The following is a 12,614-nucleotide window of genomic DNA, read 5'->3' as shown; positions in this document are numbered from 1 at the left end:
TTTGAGAGCATTCCTGGCAAAGTTATAGCATGTGCAAAGGCCCTGAGGCCAAAGGAGCTGGGTATATATAAGGATATGAAAGAAGGTGGCTTGCACTGAGATGTGAAGGATAAGAGTAAAGGGAAGTGGGAGTCAGGCATCCAGTTGGTCAGAAAGTCTCACCTTTCTAGACTCTGGGTTGATAGCTGTGAATGACGGCCACTTGAAGCTTTTTGGCTCACTGCTCATGGTCTTCTCCTAAGTTCTGCCTTTTTTTTTTTTTTTTTTTTTTTTTTGGATGAATTCACCATTCATCACCCTGGCATTTTCCTTGACTGGTTCATCCATTCATTCATTCATTTATTATTCACAAATATTCACTGAGCACCTGTGATGTGCAGGCTAATCAATGAGCTTCTCTCTGACATTGATAAGTTCTTGGAGGTGAACTAAGAGGAGAAAGAGTGGAGAGTCAGCTGGGCCTTGTGGTGGAAGCCGGTTTGGCTGGAGCTTCAAGAAACCACCGTGAGGCTAGAAGGAGGAGAAGGGTGCAGACCCCGGGAGGTGGAGATGAAATCTTTTTCTTCATCTTCAGGGCAAAGGGAAGTCACAGATGATTTTCAGTCAGAAAGTGGTTCCATCAAGGGTTAGGGTTAGGAAAGTTCCCTGGCTTGGCTGGAAATGATGGAGCCAGGGCAGCAGAGTGGACCCCAGAGGTCATAGGAGGCCACCTTGGTGGTCCAGGTGGGCGGCGAGGATGCTCTGAGAAAGAACGGAGCCAGTGGACATGGACTGACGTGGATGGACGTCTCCCAGGTGTTCAGGAAGGACAAGCTACAAGACCTGGCGAAGGATGTGTCAGGGGAGGGAGAGAGCCCAGGATGTAGCCCCAGGTCCTGAGAGCAGATCTGCAGAGGGTGCTATTTAATGAGAAACGGAACCCTGGGAGGGCCCCACTGGCAGGAAGGACTTTGAGTTTGGTCTTGGTGAGTTAGTGCGTGGAGGCTCGTGAGCAAATAGCACGTTGGAGGAGGCAGGGAAGGGGCAGTACATGGATCTGAGCTGTTTCGGGGGGAAACAGTAAGAGCTTTCAATACACTGAACACAGGGAGTCAGAGAGGTGGAAGTGACAAGGACGGACTGGAGTCCCCAGCTTGTACCACCTGGAAAGATGGTGGTGGTGTTGGTGCCAAATATCTTTCCTTGTTTGTCATTTGCCTTGTACTTGTTTGGGGTGGGGTTAATTTGGCTCACACAAGAGGATGGTTTACCTGTACACTTTAGAAACTACATCTAGGTCACAGAAAGTTGGGGCTACGCTAAACTGATATCCTAACTATAAAGTCCTCGGTATCTCTGCGAAATAATATAAACCGATGCGTGAACCCAAAGTTAGTTCATCGTGTCTAACATCAGGAGAACGTGAGTTTGCTTATGATAAAGTCACACACCACCCTCTCCCTAAACACGTTGAATTCCAGAGCCCCTAAGAAAAGCCTCAGATTGTAAATTGACACGTTTCCCTGAAAGCTGCACACACCTGCCGAATCACTTTTTGAACACTCACCAAAATAACAGTTTCTCTTATTCCCAGTACAGCTTTGAGCCACAAAATTAATTACATCACCTGCAAAATTAGCCTTGTGCTTTACATCCAAAGGTCAATATTCACACTGAGAAGTGGTTTTGTGCTTTCAAATACAAGGCTCAGCATATAAATATTTATCACAGGAGGACAGGAACCCGTTGTACATGCGTGTTTACGTTATCAGGCAGTTACCTGGGGCAACGAGTCTTCTGTCTGCTTCCTGTCCCAGTTTCTTTTGCTCAAGACATTGGGCAATTGCTTATTTGACAGGCTGTTCTGTCTCATTCCCTTTCTTCTGGGAATGAAGGCACAGGATGCGAAACAAATACATCCCCTGGTCCACAAATACCTGCTTTCCAGAGGGGAGGGTTCTAGGTGTTTGCTAGAAAGATCCAACGGCCACCATGAGAGAGAAAACTGCGGTACCCCCACCAGGGAGCAGAAAGCCCGCATTTCCCCACTCCGGACTTGCTTGTTTTGGTTTGTGTCTCGAATGCTTTCCAAGGACTTTATGGAATGTTCAAGCTTTTGATAGTGAAGCTGATGTAACAGAGATACGGACAAACAAGAGTCACAACCATGGTTTGCGGCAAAAGCCCAGCCTTTGATTTTATTAGTTTTCTGTTTATAAAACGCGAATGTTAGAGAAACATCGGCCAAGTTGGCTTGCATCTGGCCACGTATTTGCTTTGGCCACTCTGAGCTTTCATTTCACAAGTTCTTGTACCAGGGAGCTCAGGGAATTGTTACGTAAGGAAGCCCAGCTGGGCTGGGGGCCAACAGGTCAACGCAGCTTTTTCCCACCTCCCCACGGCGGTCCCGAGGAACGGACTCGTGAACCTTCGGACTTAGACCCAATGAGCTCACGTGCAGGGAAACTCTACCAACAAGCTGCTTTTCAAGTGTTGGTTTTCGTAGCCTCCAGCATCCTGGTTCTTCCTAGTGGATCGTTATGAGCCTGGTGTGCGTTTATCAGAACCTATTTCGAGTCTCTCAGTCTCTTCTACCCACTGAGCTACTAGCTCTGTAGGTTTGCTAGCAACTCTGCGTTTTTATATTTTAATTTGCATTTAATTTTGCATATATTTTATTATTTTTTAATTATTTCTTTTTTTTTCCTCCTGCTGATCTGTCTTGTGTCAATTTTTTTTTTAATTCTTTTTTTAGGGGGCGAGAGTGGCAAATTTAGGTTTATTTATTTATTTTTATTGTTTTAAATTTTTTAATGGAGATCCTGGGGACTGAACCCAGGACCTCATGTGTGCTAAGCTACTGAGCTACCCCCTTCCTTCCATGCAGATATTTTAATTTGCATGTAATTCAGTTGGCCATTTGTAGCTCTCCTTTCTGAATTGCCTGTGGTCCTTTGCCTCCTTTTTTTTCTGTTGGAGTTTCACCATCACCTATGTAAACGACACGAAGCATGGTGACACTTCTTTTGTTATATAAAATCACCAGCTGTCTCCTGGGCACCCCTCTGGTCCTGGGAACTGTTCATGGGTTCTTCTATGTTCTAAATGTCCCCCTTCCAAGCTTTGTGAGATAATCCTTCCAACTAATTTTCCAAAATTTGGTGAACAAGTTCACGTTAATACCCAGTGTCCGTGTGAGGGCTCGTTCTATCTTGTGCGTTTTGAATTTCAGTACCTAGATGTGCCTGGACTAAGTAGGCATTTGATAAATGTTTGTCTAGTGGACAGAAAATCCACGCAGAAATTATTCTCTAGTTTCCGTCCAACGATCCTCTTCCTATGCAAAAATGAAATAAAATAAAATAAAATAAGATAAAACCCCCCCAAACCAAAAAACTAACCTTTTTATTCTAACCCCGACATCAGCCTCTTCTTCTCGTGATGATTTTAATCATTCTCCAAGATATTTTCCTGACATAAATATTTTAAAATGTTAGGTAAACAACAAGGACCTACTGTGTAGCACAGGGAACTACATTCAATTTCTTATAATAATATATAATGAGGAAGCATCTAAAACTATATATATTATATATATATGTGTATGCATATGTATAAATATATTTTTATATATATATGTGTATGTATAACTGAATCGGTTTGCTATACACCTGAAACTAACATAGTAAGTCAACTACACTTTGATAAAAAAAAAAAAAAAACTTAAAAAAAGATGCATATGGCATCCTTGGTCATATACAAAAGTAGGGACATATTTTCAGCTCTGCTTCCAAAATCCTTGATGCATTTTATGGGCTTTTGGCCACAGCCATCTGTTAGCCCTTGTCTTCAATGGAACAGTCCAGTGTAACTCCCTGGAAACTAATATAATGGAGTTAATTATCCTATAATTATAATTTAATGTGACAAGGTCAAGTTCCCCTGATTCATAAGCTTGTACTTGTCCACCCTGAAATGAGTTTTCAGGGCTACGTAAGCCCTGCGCACGTGGGGAACAGGCGAGGCCTCACAACTGTGGAACGGGCGGAGGACCTCCGGGAGGGTCCCTCTTGCTCCAGAGCCTTCCCCACATCCCAGTTCAGCTGCGCCTGAGCTCCAGCTGTGGTCATCCACTCCCTGTTTACTGGCCGCTGACTCTGTGTCAGATATTATGCGAAGCACCGGCCACGGAGGCTTGTGCCTGGGGCTGACGATTTGTACTCATTCTCTTTTAAAAAGTAGGTTCAGCTGGGATAGAATTCACATGAATCACGGATGTCTTGGTGTGGATCGATTCATGAGGTCCTCAAGTTCACCAAGCCCGGAAGGGTGGAGTCAGGACTCCCACCCCGGCAGTCTGACTACGTGTATTCCAAATGAGTGTGGCCAACCACGTCATCATTTTGGGAGGGTACACGTTGACGGCAACAATCCTGCCATTCCCCAAACGTGTTTGGAATTACTTGGAATTTGATGAGAAATGGAAGGACTCAGAATCTAATTCCAGCTCTGCTAGTCAGCAGCTAAGATATTACAAGTGAATCACTTCCATTCTCCAGCCCCTGTTTTCTGCCTCGTAAAGCATGACCAGGCGGGATGTCTTAAGAGATTCCTTCCAGCTCAAACAGCCCATGGTCCTGTCTTAACCACAGTGTCTCCTTTAGTCACGTGCTTGACTTCTGTGCTCCCCTCTGTAAAACGGGACCTGCTTGGCCTATCTTGCTGGCTGGTTGGACGGATTCCATGAGATAAAGGCTGTGATGACCGTGAAAATTATAAAACACTAGCTGGATGGAGGTGACAGTCTTGTTACCACATGTTCTCCGATCTTCAGACCACCGCTCTTTCTCTAGCCTGCAACTCATTTTGAAGTCCAATAAATGAAAATGTATGAAGCATCGACCCTGTGCCAACTCTGTTCCAGGCTCCAGGGAATCAGCAGGCACGTGGATGCAGCGCTCAAGATGCTTACGTTCAAGAGAGAGATGGACACAGGGACGAGCCAACTGGTCGATTACACACGTTCACCTAAGATGAGAGACGCGCTGCCGAGGGAGCCGGCTAAGGGCCGAGCTGAAGACGCACAGCTCACCCGGGAGAGCTCAGTCATCCTGGAGGAGGGATGACTGGGCTGAGACGTAAAGGCTGCCGTTAGGGGTTGAATTCTGCTCCCTCCTCCTTCCCAAAGGCAGAGCACTGTGACCCTAATTAGAAATCGGGTTGCGGCAGATGTAGCTAGTTAAGATGAGGTCATACTGGAGTAGGGTGAGCCCTCACCCAATGACTAGCGTCCTTAGAAGAGGAGACAGACACAAAGGAAGGTGCCATGTGAAGACGGAGGCAGAGGCTGGAGCAATACGTCTACAAGCCGGGAACTGCTGGCACCTGCAACAGGCAAGGAAGGACCCCCCTCTGCAGGTGTCAGAGGGAATGGGACTCTGCCAACCCCTTGATTTGGGGTTTCCTGCTTCCAGAACTCTAAGAGAAGATATTTGTGTGTTGAGCCAGTTTTCAGTCCTTTGTTATAGTAGCCTGAGGAAGCAGATACCAATGCAAAGGGGCCAGGCTCGCAATTAACGAGGGAGGAGGGTCTCCAGGCTCTCAGCCCAGGCTCATCTGCAGGGGCTCTAAGGAGCAAACACCTTGGCAAGTTCAAGGGCCCGGAAGAAAGCTAAGGAGGTCCAGCCCCACCTGGAACTTGCCTGGAGGCTTGTGATGGTGACGGGGACTGGTGGAGGGGGCTAAGCAGGAGGACAGCAGAACCTGCCTCGTAGAAGGTCGTGGAAGGGACGGAGGAGCAGGAGCCAGGAGCCTGATCAGGAGGTGTGGTCCCCACACTAGGATGGTGCAGCGAGAGGACGGACAGGGAACGTTCTGAGGCACACGTTAGAGAGATAAACGAAGTAGACTGGGGGTGAATTAGGTGCGGGTGTGCTGAAAAGAGAGGAAACACAAAGATGTCCAGGTTCTAGACAAATGCTTTAGTGAAGTTAGTTTTCAGGCTGGTGGGTGGTGATGCTTTTCACGACAAGGTGAAGCCTGGGGAGGAGCAGGTTCGGGGGGGCGGGGGCACCGCCAGCTTGCTGAGCTGCTATGACGTGAGCTTTCCTCTTACTCATCACATTTGGCTCCAAGTGACTTGGCCCCCTCATCCTCCTCAAAAGAAATGGAGGAGCCCCTGTAGCAGATCATCAGGAGAGCCTCCTGCCCCTCAAAAGGAGTTACCAGAATGTGGCTTCAAAGGTCACAATCATTTGACTAATCCTCCCACTTTGAAGAGGAAAACACCCTTTGAATGTGCGAGTCCTGGTGTGTTTGTAAAAACGGTCCATCCCACTTCTTCACGGCCGTTCCTTATGAGCCCAGATTTTAGAAGATCGTGCCCTCGCATGTCGTAAAGAGGCCTGGCTTCACTATCAAAGGCTGTTTGCTTATAAATAAATAGTAAATATATTTCCCGTTCCCGTTTAATGAGGAACTTTAGAAGCAAGCCATGAGCTAAGAGTCTCATGATCAAAACACTGTGTGGTGGGAAGTCCGTAACCGCGGGGCAGAGGGCTGCCTCAGCTCATGACTCGGGTTTTCTCAGACTTGGGATGGTGTCCTTGATAACAGAAAGAAGGACTAGCTGAGGTGGAAGCCGTTTTTATGTGAAATGCTCTGCAAGATGAGGCTGGAGGAATAACTGTAAGTATCAGGTAGAGGCAGCCAGCTCAAACAGAGAACTTCATTACATTTTAAATCCACAGAAACAATCACATCTGTCCCAGGTTCCCTTTCCTTCTGACTCTGCCCGGGTGATGCCATCAGCCCTGGGGCTTTACTTATTATCCACAAAGCCTGGTGACTTCAGAACTGCATTATCGGAGCCTGGTCCTGCTTGGGAGCAGCTGGTTGGGTCCCCCCACTTCCTGTTAGGTCCCTGCAGTCAAAGGCTCCAGAAGTGAACATGCCCCAACAGAACTGTCATCTTCCCACGCACACCTGCTCTTCCCCAGGCCTGCCAGAGTATAAACAGCACCACCTCCCCACCAGGGCAGCATCGGGCTGTGGTGGTTCTGTTCCTGATCCTTTTACACAAGCCCTGTCCTCATCCCCATCCCTGACCTCATCCTCATCCTTTTCCCCACCCCTGTCCCCACCCCTATCCCTGTCCCTGTCCCCATCCTCATCCCTATCCTCATCCCTGTCCCCATCCCCACCCCATCCCTGTCCCTAACCCAGTCCCCATCCTCATCCTCATCCCTGTCCCCATCTCCACCCCCATCCCTGTCCTTGGCCCTGTCCCCATCCTCATCCCCATTCTCATCTCCGTCCCCACCCCCACCCCCACCCCTATCCCTGACCTCATCCCCATCCTCATCCCTGTCCCCACCCCTGTCCCCACCCCCATCCCCATCCCTGACCTCATCCCCATCCTCACCCCTGTCCCCACCCCCATCCCCATCCCTGACCTCATCCCCATCCTCATCCTTGTCCCCACCCCTGTCCCCACACTTATCCCTGTGCCTGACCCCCTCCCCATCCTCATCGCTGTCCCCATCCCTGACCCTGTCCCCATCCTTATCCCCATCCCCACCCCATCCCTGTCCCTAACCCAGTCCTCACCCTGATCCCTGTCCCCACCCCTGTCCCCACACCCATCCCCATCCCTGACCTCATCCCCATCCTCACCGCTGTCCCCACACCCATCCCCATCCCTGACCTCACCCCCACCCCCACCCCTGTCCCCGTCTTTATGCCCACCCTCACCTCCCTCCGCGTTGCCACCACCCAGGTCACCATCACTGGTCACCTGCATCACTGCCAAGTCTCCTACCTTCTAGTCCATCATCTGCACTGCAGCTGGGATGGTCTTTCAAGAATGCAAATCTATTCATGTCACATTCCTCATAAAGAAAGACAAGAGCCCTCGGATATCTTCCCATTTATTGCTCCAAAGGTGAAGCCCATTTCCTCAACTTGACATCCAGTCTAAGTGAAGGGTTCTCCTTGCCCTTCTGGGAAACTTGCCCCTTCAGCCTCCCTGACGTGGGGGCTGAGCTGAGTTGATGTAGTGCCAGGTCCCTCCTCTGCAGGGCACGTATTTTCGAGGCATTGAGATCGCTTGTCTACGATGTGGGGCTTACCCACACACGCAGGTGCGCAGGTGCACAGAAACAGCCATTTCCCTATTCCTTTTCAATCAAAGTCAACTCCAAGCCTCGGTGCTGCCAGGCAAGCGGGAAAGTTCATGTCGTTCCTTCTTGGACTCCTGACCCCCTCCCTGTCCCAACCCAGTTCCCGCACCAGGTGAAACATGGGAAGCAGTCCCTCCCATCCAAGGGCCACGCTTGGTAACTCAGGACACCCTTGTTTATCCAGCTCGCTCTGCTCCTAACCTTTCCCGGATGCAGGCATCTTGGCCCAGACAGGCGCCCTGGTGCCCAAGCTGCCCCCAGGAGTAAGGCACAGGGCCACTCTCCTCATGGCACTTGATCTCAGGGACTCTTCCTGGCCAGGGACAGCCTGCTCTCACGCCCCAGGGAGTTTAGGCTTTTCCAGAACCCAAGGAGGGGGTGACTTCCAATAACTTCTGCCCACCTGCCCCACCCCCAGTGAACGCACCACAAATGGGTAGCCAGTGATTACCCTGCGTTGCACCCCCTGCTCAGCAGTGAGCTTTAAGGTGGGCCATGTCCCTCTGGTGGAGTGGCCTCGCCCAGTGCCTGGTCATCGGACGAAGACCAGTGATGGAACGTCAGTCAGACCTACGAGATGAACAAAGATCAGGAAGTCTGGTGGGGCCGAGTGTAAGCCAGGATGCGGAGACTCAGGAACACTGAGACACTGCCGTGGGTTTGTAAATGGGGGCGGCCACTTTGAGGAACAGGTTAAAAACATCTAGTAAAGATAAAACCGCCCGTTCCGTTCAGCGGTCATTTCCACGTGCAGACAGTGAATCCTAGAGAAACTTGCTCGTGAGCGCGTGAACACACATGGATGTTCCTGGCAGCGTTGTTCATGAGAGCGAGAAGCTGGAAAGAAAGTGAACGTCCTTCGACAGGTAAAAAAGTAAACAAATCATAAACTATCTTTATCCTTAGACTAGTAGATGGCTGTGAGCTTCCGTGTTTGCTCATATAATCCTTACTGGGATTTTGTAAAACTATATTCCCCTCACATATGTTTAATTTGACATCTAACGTATCTCAAGTTTAAAAAGTCAAAGAGGTAATACAGACACTTTAAAACACACCTCTTCCATCATTCTTTTGAATATATCTAGATAGAATCTACATGGACTGATTGGAGATCTGATAATCCACTGTAAAAAAAAATACATGAAGAAACTCTTGTTTAACAGTCAGAAGTTTTTCAATTATTTGGGGTCAGTAAAATAAAAGATACACACCACATACATCACTTTAAATATCTTCCACCAGGTATGTAGTGACTTTCAAAGAGAATCAAATACTCTATCTGCAAATTAGGAATAGAAACTATGAACATGGGAAGGACCCTCGGATCTACCAGAGCTGCAGAAGAAATTTGGAAATGGAAGGAAACCATGAACGTTAACCCTTGTCAACTGAGAAACGGAAAGAAACAATTTGGAAAATGAAAAATTGTTTAGATGTTTGACTTTAAGAAGTGGTATCAGGAAAGAGCGCTCAATTCTTTCTTAGCTTTATAAAAAGGAAATGCTTCCGTTATCAGAGCTGACATTAATGCAATAATTGATAAAGTCCTTGAACTCATAAAAATTAAAGAAATAATATAGGAGAAAGAAGAGAAAGATATTACACGAACAGAAAAGGGATACGTAACAGTCTGAAAAAAATCTTCACAATTTCAAGATTAGGAATATTAGCCTATTTTATAATAAGTTGTATGAAAATAAATTTGTTATTTGAGGACAAAATGTGAAAAGACTTTAAAACTTGTAAGTCACTCCAAGTTACTGAATCCTGAAATGTGGCCAAATGAGGTTTACAGAAGTTTGTTGATTGAAGATACAGAAGAAAATTAGTAAATTAAGCCAATTAATTAAATATAAGGTGTCAACAAACAATGTTTATGACTTAATAATAAGGATGTTGAATTTTTTAAAAACCTCAGGAAGTATAAAAACAGCCAGAAAAAAAGTTAGTGTAAGTGCTGCTAGTTCAGTTACGCCTGAAAGAGGATTCAGGATCAAGATCGCTGATGTCAGGAGAAAAATCGCAAGTTATGTAGACTACAGATAACTTAATAGCTCTCCATTTAATGGAGGGGCCTTAGAAGATTTTGATGTTGTCAAAAAGTATTAAAAATCGTCTTAGCTCATACACATATTAGATAAACACATGTCAAAGATTTTACTTAACTCATTGATGAAGGGGCCAGTAAGATGTTACACTCAGCTCAAAGGAAAATTCGGAGACCATACACTGTGTAGAAAATTAGGAATGTTGAAATAAACAAATGTGCGAATTGATGCAAAGCAAGTCAGTGTCCCCAGGGCAGCAGTCTGCTGCATCTCCATTGGACAATATTTGTTTGCATTTCTATGGACAGAGAACAGTGGTATTACTGTTGGCCTCGACAACTTACAGAGCTGTGAACTAGCTCAAACACAAGGGTGCACGTAAGCCAGAAGGAGTCAGGACATCCACCACTCTTTATTTGCCCATTTCCAAGTTTCTCACAATTTTTCTAGGCAGTGTCATTTTCTATGTCAAATCACAGCTCAGACCTCCTATCGGTGATACACATGCCCAACAAACAAACAAAAATTATACGTACAGTTTTTAGAGGGGAGGGTATAGCTCATTGGTAGAGCACATGCTAATGTGCATGAGGCAGTCAGTTCAATCCCCAGGACCTCCATTCAAAAAAATTAAAAATGGATAAGTAACTAAACCTAATTACCTCGCCCTTCAGAAAAAAAAAAAAAAAAAACAGTAAAATAAACCTAATTACTTCCCCCCACCAAAAAACTTTAAAAAAATTATACCTACAATTTCTAAAGATCAACAAGTGATTTAGGTATTGCTAGATCAAGGTGATAAGTGACTCACACCACAACTTATCATTTGATAGTCAATCTTATAAAAATATGTAATTTCTTTTATTTAGAAGTTGAGGGGGAGGGTATAACCTAAGTGGCAGAGTGCATGCTTAGCATGCATGAGGTCCTGGGTTCAATCCCCAGTGCCTCCTCTAAAACTAAATAAGCCAAATTACCTCCCCATCACCATCAAAATAAAATAATTAAGTAATACAAAAATAAATAAGTAAAATATTTTAAAAAGAAATTGAAAATTCATATTTAAAAATTTAATGCATTGTGTAAATTATTTACATATTTTATAAAATGTCATATTTAAGTTTTATGTCATAATTTTATTTATTCCTATTGCCATGACATTATCAAACATTTTGAATATTACACCTCCACATACGTTCGCATTGACTTACACATTCACACGTGTGGGAACTGGGTACAGTGCAGAGAAGTGCTGATGAAACCGTCCCAGGATGAGGAAGGTTCCCACATTCAGGAGGTTGTAATGAAATAAGGCTCCTGTTTGAAATTATAAGGTCTTTCATTCATAGGTTGAAATCTAGAACTCACACACAGTATGGTCGGGCTCTGTGCAGGGCTGTTCCATCCCCAGCCTCCCCCACCTCAGTCAGCGGTACCACCACGTACTCAGTGGTTCACATCCCAAATCCAGAGGCCATCCCTGACTCTTCTCTCTTTCTCACACTCTACAACCAACCCACCAAAAGGACCCATCAGTTCTATTTCCAAACATAGTCCTCTCCCTTCCCTTCTGTCCATCTCTGTCCCACCCCCGACCCCAACCCCCAAGCAGCACCTGTCCCCTGGGTCCCTTCCCTTCTGTCCATCTCTGTCCCACCCTCCAACCCCACCCCCCAAGCAGCACCTGTCCCCTGGGCAGCCTCCTACCTGGCGTCTGTTTCCTTTCTTTCTCCACTGCAACGCACTCCCTGCACTGCAGCCCGGGTGATCTTCGAAAAAGTAAGTCAGATGTCACCCTTCCCCTGCAAATGCCATTCAGTGGTGCCCTTTCCGCCTAGAGTAGAGTCTAAAGTCTCTCCCTGAGCCAATAAAACTGTACAAAAACTAGGCTGCCTCTGATTTTGTATCCGTTTAAAATGATAAACCTTCTCCCCTCCCCCAGCACTCCACAGCCCCCCCTTTTTATTCTTTCCATTTTATTTATCACATTATATGTTATTACTATATAAGACTTGATGTCTCTCTCTCTCCCTCTCTCTGTTTTTTAGGTAGTTAGTTTATTATTTGCTTTCTTTTGCAGTAAAATATAACTTCCATGACGCCCGGGGTATTTGACCATTTTATCCAAACCGTGTATCCCAAGTACTTGAGGCAGTGCCCGGCACACGGTGGGGGCGCAGTAAACACACATGAATGAGGGAATGGATCCCCTCACTCACCGGGACCACGAAGGGTCTGAGCCTCTGAGCCTGCCACAGTTTCATGGGTGTGGGCAGAAGGCACGGGACGCCTGGGTCAGAGACACAGGATGCCGTCGCTCACAGCGCAGCAGGCGGCGGGGCTCCACGTCTGCGCTGGTTCCCTCAAGGGCCACGTGGGCAGCGGGGAGCAGTCCAGCCGGACG

At 46.7% G+C, this 12,614-nt stretch overlaps 1 long non-coding RNA gene across 3 annotated transcripts; it reads right to left on the bottom strand.

Moving 5' to 3' along the window:
- Nucleotides 1–7,694: 7,694 nt before the first annotated feature.
- LOC123617500 (uncharacterized) lies at nucleotides 7,695–12,240 on the bottom strand. 3 transcript variants are annotated; one of them, XR_012511566.1, is made up of 5 exons: nucleotides 11,918–12,156; nucleotides 11,422–11,527; nucleotides 10,329–10,508; nucleotides 8,587–8,729; nucleotides 7,705–8,189 (listed from the first exon to the last, which is right to left on the bottom strand). It is a non-coding gene; the product is annotated as an uncharacterized LOC123617500 (long non-coding RNA). The 3 variants fall into 3 exon arrangements; XR_012511567.1 differs by having other exon boundaries at nucleotides 7,695–8,189; nucleotides 8,611–10,508; nucleotides 11,918–12,240; XR_012511565.1 differs by having other exon boundaries at nucleotides 7,696–8,189; nucleotides 8,587–10,508; nucleotides 11,918–12,165.
- Between the last annotated feature and the right edge of the window lie 374 nt (nucleotides 12,241–12,614).

Source organism: Camelus bactrianus, chromosome 13 (assembly GCF_048773025.1).
Source record: "Camelus bactrianus isolate YW-2024 breed Bactrian camel chromosome 13, ASM4877302v1, whole genome shotgun sequence".
Lineage (NCBI taxonomy): Eukaryota > Metazoa > Chordata > Mammalia > Artiodactyla > Camelidae > Camelus > Camelus bactrianus.
Note: the sequence above shows the minus strand (reverse complement) of the source record. Positions and strands in the feature narration are given on the sequence as shown.